This window comes from Mytilus trossulus, chromosome 3 (assembly GCF_036588685.1).
Source record: "Mytilus trossulus isolate FHL-02 chromosome 3, PNRI_Mtr1.1.1.hap1, whole genome shotgun sequence".
NCBI classification, from domain to species: domain Eukaryota; kingdom Metazoa; phylum Mollusca; class Bivalvia; order Mytilida; family Mytilidae; genus Mytilus; species Mytilus trossulus.
Genome location: NC_086375.1, coordinates 55,065,117 through 55,073,500, shown reverse-complemented (window position 1 = coordinate 55,073,500; position 8,384 = coordinate 55,065,117).

Genomic DNA, 8,384 nt, shown 5'->3' with positions numbered 1-8,384 from the left:
AATTGCATATAATAAACGCTTTTTTGAAATAGTATCATGATTTTTCCAAACATGTGAAAAAAATAATGTAGCAAGTAACTGTTCAATCTTTTTAGCAAATCCATTGGTTAATTGCAAGTTGGAACAATATACATCTTTTAGTTAACAATTGTTATCAGATTTTATGACAAGCAACCAGAAGCCAATTGACAGTTTTAAAGCTTCTATAAAAACTGGATACATACCAAGTTCAGCTAGTACTGCTAAATTGACAGCTGATTTATTTACTCCAATTAAGGTTTTTGCAAATTTAATTTGGACTTTGATGGTAGCCAATGACCAATATTTTGACTCTAGATTTGTAATATCTTTTATCATATACGGAGACCAAACTTCGCTACAATAAAGAAGTATAGGTTTAACACAAGCATCAAAAAGCTTTAAGTGAGGTAATACATTGATATTTTCAGAAAATAACAGTTTTCTAATACAAAATATAGCTTTTGAGGCTTTTTTACAAAGAAGTCTCACTGCCTCTGTAAAACTACCAGATGGTTTAAACAGAATACCCAAATATTTATATTCTGTACAGTGTTCCAAAATATTATCACTAAAAACAAACTTGTCTTTTGTAAGTTTTTAACCTGATTTGTTATGTATGCTAAAACTGCTAAATCGGCTAAATCAGTAGGTTTTTCCCCAAATTCATAAAATTAAAACCATTTTCATTTGATGGACATGAGATGCTATGGGCTAATGCGAATGCAACTTGGCGACTAAAACCAAATGCAAACGCCATTTTAATACAAATCATTTTGACAAATAGTTTACATATATACAAGAGTTTCATATATTTGTAAACTACACGCCATACATGTTGTCACAGTTGTAGAGATAACATGTTACGGTGTCGACTTTGAAAACGAAATACTGTCATCCATCTAGTATTTTTTTGTGCCAAAAAAATAAACCTCAACCTGTAGTTATTTCAGTAGGATTAAGATTTGGAACAAATAAAAATAACATCTTCACAATACTGGGTTCAGGTTATTTCAAAGGAATGAGTATTTTCCTAATTTTACAACATTACATCATCATCAATTCAGGCTGTTTATATATACATTCTACAACTTATTTAGCATTGATTGAGAGTCACAATATACGTTAACATATATGCAATCTCTTGATTGACGTGGAACACGTGATGCTGAGCTACAAGTTCCAGCTCCGTTCTAAAAGCTTATCGTCACTAATGAATTCGTGTAGAGGTAAGGAATAAATAACAACGAAAACCATGTCCAAAATTAGATTCACGAAGCTAAGGCTTACGGATTGTTGTTAAATTTTTATCCCTTGCGTTCACGAATACGATTGTTCTGCTTGATTGGTTGGTGGGTACAAACATATGCAAATCCATTAATTATCATAATAATATAATCAATAATACATTGAAATGAAACGAAAGGGTTAAATGTGTATACCAATTAAAGAGAACGAAAAAGTAAAGTACAATGATATAACTTAACATCATCGTAATATTAAATCCAACGAGATTATTGCTAGTACTAGTTAAAAGCGAGATAACTCATCATATATTCTTTTCAAACATTTTTAATGTAACATTCTCGAGCAAATTTATGTACTAGAAAGAAATATTGTACAAAAAATACAAAAGTAACAAAACAAGCCTTAAAACTCGGGGTCGGACTCGGAGTAATCGGAAAGGTAAACAGTTATTGTTCACTGATGACATTGTCAAAATGCTCATGACAATTACATTTTAAATTTAATAGGTTGCATTTGGTTTAATTACAAACACTTCATATGCTTTGAACAATCTGGCAATAGTAACAGAAAAGATCGTTAGTTATAATGGTTCTATCCAAGTTCTCGTTATTCCACCAACGCTTTCAGTTTGCTGTATGGTGGATGCTCTTTATGGGTTTTTGTTGAAATCATTATATCAAATCCCGTCTTATTAAACCTTCTGGGGCCCTTATTATCTTGTGATTCGTTATGCGCCAAGGCTCCGTGTTGAAGGCCGTACATTGACTTATAACGGTTTACTTTTAGAAATTGTTATTTGGATGGAGAGTTGTCTCATTGGCACTCATATCTTCCTATATCTATATATTATATCTATGTATCTATCCTTTTTGAATTCGATACATCTCAAAATCGAAAGTTCAGAAGCCACAACGAGATTTTCAACAGATGATCTAATCCGAACATAATACCTTTGATATAAATTAAGAATGACAAAGGACCAAACATCTATCCTTTTGTAAAACCAGCATTAATATCATTCCTGGAAGACTCTTAGACATTCATCTGTAAGAATCAATTATGTACGGCCCTGCAAATAGCTTTCAGCAAAATAAAACGATTCTCTGTGATGTCCATTGGTTTTTCTCAGTTTTAAGTAGTAATCGTCTGTTCCAAACGCTTTCGAATAATGGCGGGGAAAACTTAGAATAAAGCAATACTACCACTAATTGTGGACTATACGGTCAAAAACATTAGAAGCAGTCACATTAGGGCGGACTCTTTTGATAACAATTTCTATAAAGATACCTACAAATAATTTATTTTCTCAAAACATCAGAAAAAAGAAACCACCGAGCTGCTTTTAACCGCCATCGTATAGGGACTTTATCAGGACCAGAACAGGAGTTTGCTGAGTTTTCGAGAATTTAGGTTAAACATGACTGAAGTCATGCTAGTTGTGAAGATTATCACATGACAACAACTGGAATTACAAACAGAATTGAAAAACGTGTATGCAAAATTTCTGAGAAACCTGGAAAAATAATTTGCTATTACACTTCTTCCTAGAGACCAATCTGCTTTTCATGTATCATATATAAGCTGATTGAGAGAGTTTTGTAGAAAGAATAGCCGCATTTATAGAGGGTCAAAGATTGATTGATTTAAACCAAGAAATGGTCAGAAAAAATCATTCAACTACAAATGCACTGGCCCGGCTGGTTCAAACAATAGTTAAAGGTTTAAATAGGCATTACTTAACATTAACTTGGTTGGTCGACGTAGAAAATACTTCTTTGTTACATATTTGTGTATTTTTTTTAAGTGAATATGATTATAACACTTTGGTGACTGCATTACCCCCATTATTGCAATTTACCTATTATGTCTGTTTGTTTTGTTCACGCATCGTTGCCAATATATTGGAATTTGATGCAACTGTTATACAAGTGAGAAGTTTAGATAGCTTTAAAACAAGGTTCAATCCACCATTGTCTACATAAGTCCGGAATATGAAATTTTTGTCTATTGTTTTTATGTGTTTGAGCTTTTAATTTTGCTATTTGATTACAGACTTTCCGATTCCAATTTTCCTCGGAGTTCATTTTTTTGTGATTTTACTTTTTATAACTTAATATGGAGTGTGGAGTTGATGGACGCAAACTTAACATTTAGACATTCATCAACAGCTTCCTGAATGGTAGAATAGACAGGTGTATTTAAAGAAAAAAGGTCAACATGAAATAAAAGAAGACTAAAAATTGGAGAATACATATCAAAATGGAATAATTTGAAGTAAGCCTATTTTCAAAAAAAGAAGCTATGCATGGCACAGAAAACCTTTAACGTCTAATCTTTCAAATAAAATACAGCCATACACCAACAGTATTGTGTAATTGTGTAATTCTGTAGTTCTGGTTAAAAAATCAAGTTTGACATACATGTATATACGAAGAATAAGTACAGCATACATGTCATACATGTGAAAAAGGAAATATAGGGCGCGATGAAGTTTTCAAGACTATACGAACACTGAAATAGGAAGAATTTTGTCAGGATTACAACATAAGTACCACCATAGCTTTGGCTTATCCCGAAAGCCATATTACATGTGACGAAAAAGAAGAAATACTTCCTATTCAACAATGTAAGATACCAATACGAACGAACAGAAATGATACGTCAGTTGGAGACATGTGACATCCATGACATCCAGGCAGACATTGCAACACTGCTAACATCAACAGGAAAAAAAGACACACGAAAGAACAGCACATATTACTTTAGAATATTTAGAGAGTATATGACCTCTGGAACTAGTAATACATGAATCCCGATTGTGCGACTAAAAAGTATACCCACGTACCGTGATATACGTCTCATAGACAACCAGTACCAGATAAAACAATTAGCACAAGTGACAACTCGCGTCGATTGATGTTTTGACCTTAGGCTTAGATCAATAGAATTCTGTTTGATATGTACATGAAACGAGGGTAAAGTCTCAAAAATGCATTATAAAAAGGTATGTTTCGACACATCCTTTAAAGTTTTACTGATTATACTTAACGATTAAGTTGATCTTCAATACTCGATTACATTTCGATGTATATTATGCAACGAATACTATGTAACTGGCCACACGAAGATTTTGTTAATAAACCTATCATAGATACCAGAAATAAACTTCGTACGTAAGGAGCGCTTTATCTCATACAAAAGAATCATCATTGACGTTCGAATAACATGGCGTGTTAAAAGGACAAATACAGTACGAAGTTGAAAAGCAATACGGACCAAAATTCCGAACGGTTTAGCTAAATACAGTCAATGTATTCTATTCCTGGTGTAGGGAATTTTGAAAATCATAAATTTGTAAACAGTTAATTTATGAATGTGATCATATCAACGATAATTCAGGTCAACACAGAAATGGTGGCAACTGGTTTGAAGGTGGAAACCTCTACCAGCAATGAAATCGTTGTAAATAAACTCAACATGGATAAGATTGAAATTTGTACGCCATAGGCGCGTTCCGTCTACAAACACATCATCCGTTACATTCGAATAATAATAAAAAATGTATTAGAATGCCATAGTATTGAGTACCCTAAATTCTTTTAAATATCTGAAGCAATATATTATCTGTTGGACTGATAATGTTAATACTAGAGGCTTTATCAACATTGATTAATTAATTATCTTTTGTCTTTCACCTCATGTTTCTAAAGTATTAAAATGCCATTTTAGATTGAGGGAGTTAACTATATCATATGAAGGAATGAACACGTTCTCAATCTCATCAGAATATTGACTCTGAGGCAAAAACGGTTTCAGGTTGATCAATGATTTAAAAATAAATACGTTATTTATGAGATCTAGCTTTACGAGATGCTGCTATCTACCAATATCTTTTTCCAACCTTACACGAGAAAGTTCCACCCTAGTTTTTGGTGGGGTTCGTGTTGTTTATTCTTTAGTTTTCTATGTTTTGTCATGTGTACTATTGTTTTTCTGTTTGTCTTTTCATTTTAGCCATGGCGTTGTCAGTTTGTTTTAGATTTAAGAGTTTGACTGTCCCTTTGGTATCTTTCGTCCCTCTTTTAAGATAATCTGATTTTTGTTTTGAGATTTGAAGTCCTTGCTCGACCTTGCTGGCTAGTGCCCTCAGTTGTGTTCACCCACGAAACATGTTTAGGTCCGTTGTTTGATATATATTACTGTTTTAATCATTTGAAAATTTGCTGCAGCTGGAAGACCTTTACGAGTCAGCCTTTTTTATTGTTAAACATTTTTTCATTTAGGGATTTGAAAGCTGGACATATTGCACATTTATTTGCTCATGCATGTCTACTCTATAAATATGGTTATCTTGTGTAGTACGATGGTGGTCTCTCAACTATACACATATCCATAACACTAAGTTATGGGTTCTGCTTGCTCCATGTATGTTATGTTTAATGGAGTTTCTTTGATATCGGCTTTTTACGTTTTCTAATCGTTTGTTTTATCTGTCTGCAATGTTTATCAATGAGTTTATACACTATTTATAGACAGCTATTTTTGTGTGGCCGTCTATAGAAAAGGAAGGAGAAGACAAGACTCTTTCTTATATTAAAATTCAAGTTATTCCATGCAAATACATGTATATATTTTGATAAATTGTAGTGCAAATGCAATGTTGGAGTCTCGGAGTTCTTTCGATCGAATAAAGCCATTTTAAGTAGCAATTCAATACATCTTGAGTTGTAAATTTCGGATAGCTGTCAGTTTGTCTCGTAATGTTACTTAAGTTTTCTGATAATACCCCTAAAGACAAACATTTATCAGCTTTCGTATTGATTTATCATTGGAAAAGTAACATGAAAAGCTGTCCAGAGAAATCACACTTCAAAATAGAATAATTACTTTTTTCCTTTCTTTCTGGACAGTTAATTGTCATGTGAGTACAATTATGTCACTGGAGTAAAAGTATTACCAGATAATGTTCCACATATATACATTGTCTGTATGTATGTGTGGCTGTGAGGGTGTGTTTATGGTTCTGGTACTATTTTTTGTTTGCATACGAATAGAAAATACAAATGATTAGAAGATAACTGAAAGCCTTTCCTTCTTTCAAAATTATATATTGCTGGTGATTAAGGTTTGCATAAACTCATACAAAGAGAAAAATATATTAAACTAAAAAATATCTGCAGTATCTATTGAAGTAAAATTATAAAATAGTATTGTAGAATGTTTCTGCGTCAGGTGTAAATGGTAGTATATTCACTAATTGAAAAAAGAGTAATATCTATATAATAGTCTAAATACGTGTAAATACAACTCGGTAAACTACCGTTGGAACGATTATTTCGTTTATTCTCGCTATCATGAATCTGTTAACTATTTAGGTGCAACAGAATCCTGTTAATTACAACTTAGAGTTGTCAAAAATTAGTAATATATTTAGATCCAAAATGGTAATTGAGATTTTCACCAATCATACAAATTTAAACAATGATGATTTTTAAACGTCATGTGCAATATTGACTAACTCTATCTTCATCAGTGTTTGTAATTAGGAAAGGTGCAGGCCCTATGTATGCTAACCATTATGATTCACAGAAGGTTTGGTACATGTTCTATAGACTTGTTGAGATAAAAAAAAATATGATTGGTAGAGAAAGTTCGAATTTCTCACCGAGGAAATAATCATATAAAATCAAATGGACAAGATGATTTGCAGTTGTCACTACATCCTCATCAGAATTTATAGAAATCATATGCAATAAATAGCATCCTACAGGTCTAGTTTTGAAGTGAGTAGATGCTCATACAAATATTTCGTATGATATGATTATTCGTCCTTCTTTAGACCTCCTAGAAATTTCCGCGTAAATACAACTTAGTAAGCTACAGTTGTTAACGATATTTCGTTTTCTCTGCAATTTGATGCGACTATCATACAAGTAAAAGGTTTAACTATCTTTAAAATCAGGTATAACTCACCATTTTCTAAATAGGAAAATGTCTGTACCAAGTCAGAAATATGACAGCTGTTATCCATTCATTTGATGTGTTTGAACTTTTGATTTTGTCATTTTGATTAGGGACTTTCCGTTTTAATTCAATACTTTTGTGATTTTACTTTATTAATACTTTCCAAAACGAACGCTGCTATTTATTCAGCTATAGAGAAGGGAACTAGACGGCTGCCTATCTTTCTATTTAAGTAAGAAAAAATAAGCATAGATTCAAAAAGAGGGGCGAAAGATACCAGGGGGACATCCAAATGCAAAGATAATAAATAAACTGACAACGTCATGACTACAATATAAAATAAACCAGTCAAACCATAGTACTCAAGACAAGGTTTTGGGGATGCACATAATTAGATATACTCTTACATTGTTAGTCTATTTATATGCAAACTATGTATATCAGAATAACATTATTTTTTTTTAATCTACATCGTTAGTCAGTAAGAATCAAAGGTCAAAGTGTTCTAGAAATATAATAAGAAGGAGTTACACATATTACTGGTTGTGACCATTTCAAAAAGTTAAAAAATAGAAATATTTGATATCAATGTTTAATGGAAAACCACCAATAAAGGCCACTCGGCATAATATAAATCCAAAACATTTGAATTGAACTTAAGATGTTGTGTGGAATTCAGAAATTTTTTGGAAAAGTTGCTGTTTTTTTCTTTATTTGTCGATTGAATAAGAATAAAAGGAAAACAATCTACTCTTTTACTCATAATTAATTTGTTTTTGTAACGCTCATATCCCCGGGTTCTCTAAGGTATCACCAGTCCAGTACAAAACACCACTGTAACAAAATACATTATCGTGAGATTGTTAATAAAATGTTGCATTTTCGAAGCACTGAGGGTTTCCTCCCATATTAAAGGAATAAATGGTCTTATTTGCAATATTTGATTAGATTTACTCTGTGTAATAATATATCTATTTTGCCTTTCATCAGATTTGATTCGTGCTCAACTGATGAGTATTGTGTAACGGACCCGAAAGCCTAGCGAAATCAAATAGCAGCCGTTGTCAAGGTTTTAATTAATAAGTTCCAATTTTAAGCGGAAAAACAAATTTCTTAAAATCATTTTTACTTTTCAATGAAAATAGAATGAATAC